We start from the raw sequence: 12,858 nt of genomic DNA, 5'->3' as shown, positions 1-12,858 counted from the left end.
CAATATCTACCAGAGTATCTTGTTAAAATGGAACACCTTGGAAGAAGCAATGACACACTAATTAGCTCATTATCACTAATTACAAACCCAAGAGGGATCCATTTTTCAGGCCACTAACCCTTCACTGGTCAGCACAGAGGAAGGGGTCTGATAGTAAAAGAATTACATGGTGGCCCGTGGCTTGTAATGGAAGTACGTCTGGGTAGGGACTGAAATGAGGACCCTAGGACGTAGAAGGACGTTTTGAGTGGGAAGAACAGAAAAGAAAAACCTGCTGAGGGAAGCAAGGGCATATGAAATATACGTGAACTTCTTTCATAAACTTAACCTGACGCACTGTAGAGATGAGAGATTTCAGAAGTGCAGACAAGCTAGTTTCTTAATAGAGCCTTAAGGGCTATGAAAACCTATTACCAATACTGCAGTATTCTAGGGGTTATTAGAGATCAGGGTGGGCAGGTGGTAGAAACCAACATGTCATTATTTAGTTACCTCATTCCATCCCTACGACCCCTCGGTGAAAGAGGCAGTAATTCCTTCATTCTACAGGTGAAACAGTTAAGGTCAAATACCCCATATGACTTGTACAAAGTGTAAAGTTTAGAGCTTAATAATACTTGCTTTTGTTTCGATTGGTTTCCGTAATGACATCTGTCCCACTTGACAATGAGGTAGCAGATTGGCACCTCCCATTAAAGTAAGTCTGTCCTTCCTTGGCGCGGGCTTCATCTGTGTTCACCCAGTCTGGTTCCTGTCCATGGTGGTCTGCAGAAACTGGTTCTAACATGGGGCACATCTGATGGGTGTCACACACCTGCTGGGTAGAGACCTCCAAGGCCTCCAGGCATGAGAGGTCTTTAACTGTGCCATCCTTGCATTCCCTTATCCCTGCTGCTTTCCCTAAAGTTCTGCACGAGGTCCCCTTTCCATGTTGGAATCTTTTTGGGGGAGGGTGTGTAGGAGTGATGGGCACCAGTGAGCTGGTCCTTGGGTAGACTATTTATGTGACTTTCTTAAGGCACATGGAGATTCAGAAATCCCTGCCAAGCCAACGCCAGCGCCAGTACAAACTTGGGGACAATCTCCAGATTGGCTCTGCCACCTGCCATTCTTAATTGGTTGGAGAAAGGGGAGGAGAAAGACGTCATGTCAGATGCTGGGTCTCTCCAAAAAGGGATGCAGAGTACCTGTATGAGTTGAAAACTTGGACCTCTACAGAATCCTGCACACCAATGTTTATAGCAGCTTTATTCATAGTCGCCCCAACCTGGAAGCAAAGAAGATGTCCTTCGGTGGGTGAATGGAGCACAGTCTGTTGTCCCCCCCATACAATGAAATATTACTCAGTGACTAGAAAAAAAAGAGCTATCAAGCCATGAAAAGACAGGAGGAATCTTAAGCACAAATTGCTGGGTCAAAGAAGCCAATCTGAAAAGGCTACATAGGGTCAGATTGCAACTATGTGACATTCTAGGAATGGCAAGAATATATATGCAGTAAAAAGATGAGCCGTTTCCAGGGACTCAAGGGAAGGGAGGATATGAAGGTGGAACATAGGATCTTAAGGGCAGTGAACTCTTCTGTATGGTGTGGTAATGTTGGATGCAGGTCATTAAACATTTGATAAAACTGGTGCACCTGGGTGGCTCAGTGGGTTAAGCTTCTGCTTTCGGCTCAGGTCATGATCTCGGGGTCCTGGGATTGAGCCCCACATTGGGCTCTCTGCTCAGCAGGGAGCCTGCTTCCTCCTCTCTCTCTGCCTAGCTCTCTGCCTACTTGTGATCTCTGTCTGTCAAATAAATAAATAAATAATCTTAAAAAAAAAAAAACATTTGACAAAACCTATAGAACATAATAAAAAACAAGATAAAATAAAATAGAAAGTACAAGACAGAGAGTGAGCCCTAATGTCCGTGTTGGATTTTAGTTAATATATGCCAATAGTGGCTCATCAATAGTAAAAACTGTACCATACAATGAGAGATGATGACAATAGGGAAGACTGTAGGGGAGGGTAAGAAGGTTTGAGGACTGTTTTCTACTCCATTCTTCCATAAACCTAAAACTGCTTTATGAATGTGTGTGAACTTTAAGAATGTGCTTGTCTACAATAGCAGAAGATCCCCACAAATGGTGTAAAGTTGATCTGATTCACACAGAGGCTGGGGGAGGAGGAGGGAGACGGAACAAGCCCGTTCGCGGCCACTCATGCATGGCCCAAGCACTTTCATTGTCCCACTCCACCATCCTTAGCACATAGGTCTTTGTCCTCAGGGCTTTCCTGTCAAGGTGGCAGGAGGCTACTGTATCTCCAGGGAGGGTATCAACCTTCCTGGTGGGGAAAAGTAGCAAGGAGAAAGCAGGAAGGAGTTCCTTACTAAACAACAACAACAACAACAACACAAAAACAGAAACCCTTGACTTCTGTCTCACTGTCCAGAGCTGTGTCACAGGATACCCTTAAGTGCAAGGGAGCCTGGAGAAGTATTTCTAGAAAAGCACACTGCGATCCTGACCATAATTGGAATTCTGATACTAAGGGGGAAGGGGGAATGGATTTGGGGAAGTCAGCCAGCATCATCTTCCACAAACACCAGAAAAGATTTCCAGGTGAAACGGAAAGGTCTTCCTACTCCTTCTGTCATCTTCTTCCCATTAGTTACGGCAGCTGCTGTTTGAGTCAAGTTCAGAGGACAGAGTGGACATGGATGGAAAGAAAGAATGGAAAGACTTAAGTGATGCAAAAAAAAAAAATAAGAATAACGAAAAGAAAAAGCAACAAACAAACAAAAACCACGCTGGGAGGGGAGAGGGAGAGAGAGAGAGAGTGAATCTGAGCCAGTAAATCAAGGTGTGTAAGGTGTGAATTGACGGAGGGCCTTAAAGGTTAGGCAGGGGAGTTGAGCTGCTCTATAAAAAGACTCAGTAAGCCACAGTGGATTGTGAACAGAAGAGTGAAATGTTTCTATAACAAGAAAATACATATTAGTTGTCATACTGAGATTCTGAATCTCTTTCCAAGTTGAGTCAATATACTTATCAACACTTTGCTGCCTACCACCTCCAGAGCAGCCTGCCAGAGAACATGAATAGATCACTGGAGAATGATTCACCATTAATTAACAGTATTATTCCTGTTAGTGATTTATAAAAGACAAAGGAACGATTACTGTTTAACTATGCATCTGTGTCGATAGGAGTGTCCCTGGATTTCCAAGGTGGTTCATAGGAGTGTCTCTGGATTTCCGAGTTGGTTCTGCTTCTGGGTTCTTTCGAAAAGCCATATGGATATGATTTAAGCTTTAAATCATGACGGGCTAATTCCATTCAGGTGCGCTGTAAAATTCGTCAGGAAATACTTCCTTTCTTACCACTAAAATGCTTCAGAGAATATCAATGTTCTATTTTTTTTTTTAATTGTTTGAACTGTGAATGTCAGAAGTGGTAAAAAGGGAACTTTTTTGAGACGCTGTAACAAAGAGTTTACGCTACTTTACTGAAATATTTTGAGATGGTGTTTAGTGCTGTTGGGGGATTTTGGTGCCCAAAGTCCAAAAATTCTTCAGAAAGGCAGGAACTTGTTCTTTCTAGTTCGTAAGCAAGCTGAGCTTTTAAAGGAATCTCCTGTTGTGATATTTCAGGAAGTAACTTTTCTGTGATTCTGCCTACATGTGTCTTCTCCTGTAACAACATGGGCTTGATATACTGTATTTTGGGACCACCTTAACATATGATACATCTTAATTTGAAGACAGATTTTTTTTTTCCCTGTAGTTTTTCATTTGTTTGTTTTTGGCTTTTTTTGCTGTGGAAAGTCAGGCTGAAAATTTATTTGTGGAAGTGTGTTCTCTCCTGGCTTTCTATATGCTTCCATAATAATTCTGAGTGTGAAAGTTGATTTTCATTTACACATTTCACTTATTTTTACCGATTAACTTTCATATTGTTTACCGTAAAAAAGATTCCTTTCTTAAATGTACTTGCCTATCTCACTGATTTTTATTGCTGACTTTTGATGACAGAAAGGTCACTTTGTATCTCACCAACGTGTAGTATGTGACAATTTGACCCACATTGATTTTAATTTGAACTATATACATAAAATTGTAAATATTTCAATGGAAATTAATTCTGCTTGAGAAACCACATTTTTTTGCTCCTGTAAAATTACTATAATTATACCGATTTATATTTTAAAATATGCATAGGGGCATACCTGATAAGATCTTGGTGGGAAAAAAAAAACAATATTTCTCAATAAAAATAAAACTTAAAGGAGAGAAGCACCACTCCCCCCCAAAAAAAAAAACCCTATAATATAAAAGCTAGAGTTTCCAGAGTTGGAACTCAGTGGGAAATCTCCTTTGGAACAGACAACTGGACTGCATATTTCTGCCTTGTCCTCCAGATTTGTCTTCTCACTGACGTCCATCTCTAATGAATGCGGCCACCACCAGAAATCTACTCTCAGATGTGAGCTGCTCCTCCTTAATGGTCTGACCCAAAGCTGACCTGTGGTCCTTCCTTTAATATCAGGAAACAGAGCCAGGATGGAGACATTCAAAAAACATTTTATTAAAGATTGAAAGAAGGGTGCTGAGTAGCTCAGTCGGTTGAGCGGCAGACTCTTGATACCAGCTCAGGTCAGGATCTCGGGGGCCTGGGATCGAGCCCTGCGTCAGGCTCTGCACTCAGCCCAGAGTCTGCTGGAGCTTCTCTCTCTCCCTCTGCCTCTCTGGACCCCACTCTTGCTTGCCTGCACGCGCTCTCTCCCTCTCTCTCTAAAATAAAGAAATCTTTTAAAGAGATCAAATGAAAACAAAATGAAGACGAGATGATCTAGGTTTTCAGACTCATTGCAATCCTGGGGAAGCCTGGTTCCTTAGGGTAAAGCTAGCTGCTGCATCAGAAACGCTCGAACTTCTCAGGAGTTTGACACAATTGATGACTACTTCTTGCCCAACCAAGGCTCTTTCCACTTGCCCCTCAGCCATCTGGCACACATCTTCCACAGCATCAGTGTCTTGCTTTATCTTGACAGCTGAGGAAGAGATTTGGAGACTTATCCCTGTGTCCGGGGATTCCGGGGAGCAGGGATGGGCCATGGCGCAGCTGCTCTGATGGAAAACCCTGGAGACAAAGGCAGGGTCTCCAAGGCTGCCCTTCACTTTTGAAGGCAGAAGAGGTCTGTGATAGGAGGTGGGACCTACTCCACCCCACGTTCTCTGCACACCTCGAAACCTAGCAAGGTGTCCTAGTGAGCTCTGTGGCCTTGACTGAACAGCATGCAATGTTTTTCTCTCCCTTCTGCTAACAGGAGAGCTATAGTTAGCTCACAACAAGGTTAAGCCATTTCTCTGCTTCGCATTTGCACCGTGAAGTTGTCTGGGTGAATATTCTATTTTGTCTTTCTGTACTCCCTATTCTTCATATTTAAAAAGGAAAAAAAAAAAGAAAATCTGACTGATCTGGGCAGGATTAAATCTGGAAATAAATGAGACAACAAGTCTTCATGCTCCTTCTGACCATTTTGTGAGCAGAGTAAAATCCCTCCGCGGCTCCTCGAGGTGTGAGCGGAAGACAGGGCGTGGAAGGGATCGCGGGCTGCTTTCTTGCACGTAGATATGCTTCTCACTTGAGTCCTCTGGGGCTAGGGACACCTGTCTGAACAAGACTAATGGCCAATTTCCTCAAGCCTGGTTGGAACCAGACAATGTATATCCTTCCCGGTAGTGTATTTTTAGGTTACCCCCCCCCCCCTTCCATTTCTCCTTCCTTTCGAAGCCTGGGAGGTACTTACTGGTGGGAAGAAATAAAATCCTAAAACTTTTAATTTGAAACAATCGGTTGAAAGCATCTTTGGGGCGCCTGGGTGGCTCAGTGGGTTAAAGCCTTTGCCTTTGACTCGGATCAGATCCCAGGGTCCTGGGATCGAGCCCCACATCCGGCTCTCTGCTCGGCGGGGAGCCTGCTTCCTCCTCTCTCTCTGCCTGCCTCTCTGCCTACTTGTGATCTCTCTCTGTCAAATAAATAAATAAAATCTTTAAAAAAAAAAAAGAAAACATGTTTGATCGAACTGTGGTTATTCTGAGTCTCGTATAGTCACTCAGGATTAAGGTCAAAGGGGTCAATCATTCTCTTAGATTCCACTGAAACCCCAAAACACAAAAGTTAGATAAAGAATAAGACATCACAGTCCATGAAGGTCAAACTGGATACAAAATAAGAATGAGTTGGGAGAAACATCTAACTTAAATATACTATGTATGAGCAATTATCTTGAAAACTGTGGTATGATAATGATTACCTGAGGCAAACAGAGAGTTAATTACATAACATATAAAGAGAAAGAAAAATAATTTTTTTTTTCCATATCTACTAGGGTCTAAGTGAGAGGATATTCTCATTCTAGTTGACTGGTCCCAGATTTTATTAAAGAAATATCCTCAAAGGACAAAAGCATAACACAATAGTCCAGATTTAGTTGACATAAATTTTCTTTCTTTTTTTTTGGTTCAATACACAATGTCCTTAATTAAGCTCCCTAGTGACTTGATGGACAGTAATGATTAATTAATTAAACTAATGCTTATTGAAATGCTACTTTTGTCATAGGTATTTGACCCTTGATTTTTAGGAGCTTTTCAACCACCAGGAGAGACAGATAAATAAGATTATATTAGAGAGGAATGGGGCAATGAGAGTGTAGACACACATGCTCATGGAGACGCATCTCAAATCAGTCTGGGGAACTGATAAAGACCAGTGGTGGCTGACAAGCTGGAACTCTAGAGTCAGATTGTCTGGATTTAGTTTCCTACTCTATAATGTAATTGTTTTACGACCTTGTGCATGTTGAGTCATCTTTCCAAACGTCAGTTCCTTAATCTGAAAAATTAAGAATATGGAAGCACCTTTGCCAAGGAGGCTTAAGGGAGATTCTATAATCCAATTTCTATTCTAAGATCATTCAAGGGGCACCTGAGTGGTTTGATTGGCTAAGTCTCTTACTTCGGCTCGGATCATGATCTCAGGAGCTGGAATCAAGCTCTGCATTTGGGTTCCGTGCTCAGAGGGGAATCTTTTTATCCTTCTGCCTCTCCCTGGGCTCATGCTTTCTCTCTCTCTCTCTCTCAGATAAATAGATCAAATCTTAAAAAAAAAAAAATCGAACTATTCTAGTAATAGTTTCTACATCAGATAAAAGAAGCACCAGTGGTGGTGTCAGCTCAAGTAATCCCAGGGAGACAGGACTGTTCTAAGAGAGGGGCCGTGAGGAAGAAGGAAAAGCAGGGAGTGAAGAGAGGAAGGGTGAAAGAGAGAGAATGTCTCGGACTCAGCGGCCGGCTGGCGGTAGAAAGTACGTAACAGAGAGGAGTCTAGGATGACCACTGGATTTCTAGCTCACATGAAAAGAGTGGTGATGCCATTCATCAAGAAAAGGAATACAGGATAAATAAGTTAAATCTTGTGATAAAAATAATAAGGTCACATGCTGGATATTTTGAGTAGAAGGCATTTGTGGGACTCTAGAGATACCCATAAGCAGAGAAGTCTGGACTTCTTGAATATTGAGATTTTTTAAATGAACATATGGAAAGGGATGTGCTTTATGAAGGTGATGATTCCTATTTTCAGATGTGGTATATACTATTATAAACAAGTAACTCTTCCGTTCTAAAAATTAATATCTGGGGGGCGCCTGGGTGGCTCAGTGGGTTAAGCCGCTGCCTTCGGCTCAGGTCATGATCTCAGGGTCCTGGGATCGAGTCCCACATGGGGCTCTCTGCTTGGCAGGGAGCCTGCTTCCTCCTCTCTCTCTCTCTCTCTGCCTGCCACTCCAACTACTTGTGATTTCTCTCTGTCAAATAAATAAATAAAATCTTTAAAAAAAAAATTAATATCTGGTGGTTTGAGATGCGTGATGGAATCCTAGAGTAGCTGATTCTCATTAGATTAATGGACTGAACCAGACCAAAAGTTTCAGCAATCGTATTCTTGGCCTTTTACTATATTAAAAGGCGTATCTTTTAAAGGATTTTTGAAAAGTCTGGACTTATCATTAATTCAGGCAGGCCTGCTAACTTATTTGGGAAAAATATGATTTGTGTTTAATCAACTTGTATGATCAACAGTATCCTGGAGAAGCAGCGTGGTGAATTGTAGGTCCTTACCTGGGTGTATGTATCCTGACTCTGTAACATTGGAAACATTATTGAAGCTCTCTGTACCTCATTTTCTCAGTATTCAAAAATGGGATTTATAATAGTACCTATCTCACAGGGTTGTTGTGAGGAGTGAACACATAGCTCAGTGACTGGCAGAAGGAGAATCCTCAGTAAATGTTTGCTGTCGTTGTAGTCCAAGATAATACAGCAAGATTGCTTTGGAAAGCATTGCCTCTCACTACTGCATTGTTTTAGTTTCACTTAAGATAAAATCATGTTCCTCATGAATAGAGGCACAAAACATTGCAAATTTCTATGCTACATTGATTTTTTTAAAATTATTTTTAACTAATAAGGATACACACACACACACACACACATCTCTCACATTAATAGCAGTGTACATGTTGAGAGATATAAACATAAGAGAAACATAGCTATACTTGTGGTTAAAGTGAATATGTGATAAGAATATTTAAATAGTACTTTGGGTTTATGTAGCACAAAGAGTCCAAAGTATTTTATAAGTCTAAATTTTTTTCCTAAACATTTGAAAAATTTCAGTGATATTTCAAAACCTTTCCCATAGCCTTTAGGAGGTAGTTTGTCACACCTAACTCTCCAGAAAAAAAATTAAGGACCACTCAAACATACCTTGCCATGATGAAAGACTATTACATTAATTAGATCAATAAAAGCCTATTGATGTGAAGAAAATTTGCTCCAATGAATAGCTGTTTCATCAAAATTTTACTCTGTTAAAACTTTTATACAAGGTTAGAGTTAATAAAAATTCAAATTCTGGTGTTTCAATTACAATATTCCTGTACTGAGTTTAACCAATAGAAAGTAGAACATAGGGGTATTCAGCCGGTTAGGTATCTGACTTGGGCTCAGGTCCTTATCTCAGGATCTTAAAAAAGAAAAATTTATTTATTTATTTAGAGAGAGAGAGGGAATGAGAGCACACAAACAGGGGAATGGTAGGCAGAGGGAGAGGAAAGAGAAGACTCGCTGCTGCGCAGGGAGCCCAACCAGGGGCCCAGTCCCAGAACCTTGGGATCATGACCTGAGCCAAAGGCAGGTGCTTAACTGAGCCATACACCCACCCCAATAAATAAAATTTTGGAAAAAATAAAGAAAGAAAGTAGAACATTTTAAGCATGTTGAAATTGTAAAATTCAAAAACTAAACCACACTCAAGCATGTTTGCATCTATCCTTAGCTTAAGCACCATGGTACTATTTCAGGTTAGTTCACCAATAACCCAGTAGCCTATTTTACATTAGAAATTTGAAACCACTGCATTGTTTACATTTCTTAGAGCAATCAACTTTAGAGTATTAATTAGCAATTAAAAATTGCTAATCCTTTTGTAGATCATTATAGATGAAACACTGAAGCCCAGAGAGATGAAGCATTTTCCTTAAAACAGCCCTGTAATAAAGCTAGTTCTAAAACCCCAATTCAAAGGAGGTTGGGTAAACTCTTGTGATGCTATCGCCAGGAGAAAAGATGCCCAGGTAATATGCAACTTTCTCAATAGGAAGTGCAACAGCTTTTCAATCATTTTGGAGGCCACTGGGAATGATTTAAGTTTAGGATGGTCCAACACTCAGATCTCATTAATGTGAGAATGAACGGACGAAGAGGATCGTGACTCTTCTTCCTTTAAGAGCAGCCAGCTGCAGTCTTCAGAACTGGAAAAGGGATGAGAAAAAATGGCTAATTATGTAGTCTCCAAGTTCATTTAAAAACCCACTTAGAAGTCACAAAATTCCAAACCCATGAAGGAGAAACACTACAGCACAAGCGGAAATTAGAAATCAAGAACCTTTTTATACACTCTGTGGAAGGAATTTATGAAACCAATAAATCAATTTGTGGGGAATTATAAAATTAAAAGGATTCCAAACGGTGAACATTAAGGAACAACATTTCTGAGGAGTAAAGGGTTGAGGTTTGTGGCTTTTTAATAAAAATTATAGTTCTAAATTTTTGTTTTGCATTTTATTTTCTATAACCTTCCCAGTTTTGGACACAAACTCACTATTGCTAATATATTTGTCAAAGTGGTACTAAACTATATTCTTCCTTTTTTTTGTACAAATAAAAGTATATGAAGCGAGGTTTAAAATTTTTTAAGGAAACACAGTTTTCCAATATTTTTTGTCTTCAAATTCCAGATTTGAATCTAGCAAAATAAATAAATAAATAAATAAACAATGACATGCTAATTACATTAGCAAGCATAAAAACATTTTAACAACTAATTTCAAATTCATTTTCATCGACCTTAAGCCCAAGACACCAAGTGATATTTATTGTACATTGGCTGTCTGTGGTGTAGCTGAAGGTTAGGGCTGAAAGTGAGGGGAGCTACTCCTCCTTCTTCTGTTCATAAATTCATCACTATCCAATAACCACAGGAAAAAGGATTCAGAGACTAGGATGAGCTGAAAAATATAGAATATATTAAAAAGAAACCACACTCATCAATAATCATTGAAAATAGTGACTGCATAAATAAAAATATTGGTTTTACTTGACTCTGCAAAGGATTTTATACCATAATCTCTTTTGTCTAAGCCCCCTAGCCCTCCATGTCTTCTTTGTCCTGTCTTTTATGTGACTGTTTGTTTTTTTCTACCTAATTCACATTTTCACTGTGAGGGTGTAGTCTTGAGGTCTTGGCTTTATGGACTATAATTCTCATTTCATGAGGTCCAAGGCTTTGTCTCCAATCTCCGAGTGACCATTAAATTGAAATTCTAACTTACTAAGGAATGGCAGATTTCTCTTTTCAACACTCACTTTACTTTTTTTGATTGGGGCTTTTGTTCTTCCCTAAGTCTAAGAATTTCCCTTACTTGTTTGCTACCTCAGCAATACATTTAATAAGCTGTTTTAAAATACTTTATCCAGAGTTTTTAGGTGTTTGCTGAGGGATATTTATTCAGCTTACCTTCCCCACTACATGATCAAAAATGGAAAAAAAAATTGCTGTAAACCTAGACCATGTAAAAGTGTAATGTAATTTTGAAAACTTGGAGTCCAGGAGAAAAACGGGTTGAAGAAAGGGTAAATTTTTCATTTTTCTTTGTAGAGTCTCGATATATGCTATTTAAATTTGAACTACCACAGGATCTAAAACCAAAAATTGTTCACAGTGTCTATCTCTGAGACCTGAGTTGGGTGGAGGTTAGGAGAGGAACGCTTCCACTTTTTGAAAAGATAGAAGTAAAAATGATCTTGATTCACACCTCTACTGGAATTGACAAAGTGAATTCTATAATATATTAGGACATAAGATCAATACAAACAGTTACATTCTCTACCCTGGCAATGAACAAAAAATTTAAAAACAATATCATTTACCATAACATCAAAATTATGATATCTTTAGGGATAAATCTGACAAAGATGTAAAAGACCTGTATATAAGAAACAACAACAACAACAACAAATCACTGAGAGAAATTAAAGAATATCTAAGTAAAAGGAGAGATACAGCTTTTCCATGGGTCAGAAGACTATACTGTTAAGCTGTCAGTCTCCCTGGAGTGATTTATAGATTCAACACAGTACTGACTCAAATCCCAGCAAGTCTCTTTGTAGAAACTGATAAGTTGATTCTAAAATTCATATAAAAAATAAAATAAAATTCATATGAACATGCAAAGGACCTAGAATAACCAAACCAACTCTGATAAAGAACAGAAGAGAACAGGTTAAGAGTGCCAGGTTTCAAAATTTACTATACAGTGACAGTAAGCAAACTAATGTGGTATGGGGGTAAAGAGACGTACCAGTGGCATAGAAGAAAATCCCAGAATAGAGCCACACGTGTATGGACAACCAATTCTGACAAAGGTAGAAAAACAATCCAGTGGAGAAGGACGGTCGTTGTAATCAATGCTGCTGCCATAGCTGGATATTTGTACAAAAAGTGGTCAATGTTGGGGCACCTTTGTGGTGTAGTCAGTTAAGCATCTGACTCTTGGTTTTGGCTCAGGTTATGATCCCAGGGTCATGAAATCAAGCCCAGCATCTGGCTCTGTGCTCAGTGCAGAGTCTGCTGTGGCATCTCTCTCCCTCTCCCTCTGCCCCTCACGATTGTGCGCTTTCTCTCTCTCTCTCTCTCTCTCTCTAATAAATCAATCTTTAAAGAAAAAAAGAAATATAAGTTGTGAATCTCAACCCTTACGTCACAGCCTACACAAAAACGAACTCAAAATGTCTCACAGACCCACAACCTTAAGACCTAGAATAATAAAGCTTTATTAAGAAAATAGAAAAATCAAATGACTTTGGGTTAGCCAAAAATTCTTAGATAAAGCAAAGGCACAAACCACAAAATACAATCCTGATAGATAAGGCATCATCAAAATTAAATGGCTTTTGCTCTTTGAAAGATAACCTTAAGGAAATGAAAAGGGAAGACATCCTCTGGGAGAAATCCTTGCCAAATTTATATCTGACAAAGGACTTATGTCCAAACAGTGTTAAGAACTCTTGTAGCTCAGTAAGAAAAGAAGCAACTCAAAAGTAGACAAAACATCGTCTTTTTACAAAGAGGATATACAAATGGACAATAAGCACATGAAAATTTCAACATGAGTAGTTACTAGGGAAATACAAATTAAAAACGCAATGAGATTATTACTACACAGTCACTAGATGAACTGAC

Source organism: Mustela erminea, chromosome 12 (assembly GCF_009829155.1).
Source record: "Mustela erminea isolate mMusErm1 chromosome 12, mMusErm1.Pri, whole genome shotgun sequence".
Taxonomy (NCBI): domain Eukaryota; kingdom Metazoa; phylum Chordata; class Mammalia; order Carnivora; family Mustelidae; genus Mustela; species Mustela erminea.
Note: the sequence above shows the minus strand (reverse complement) of the source record.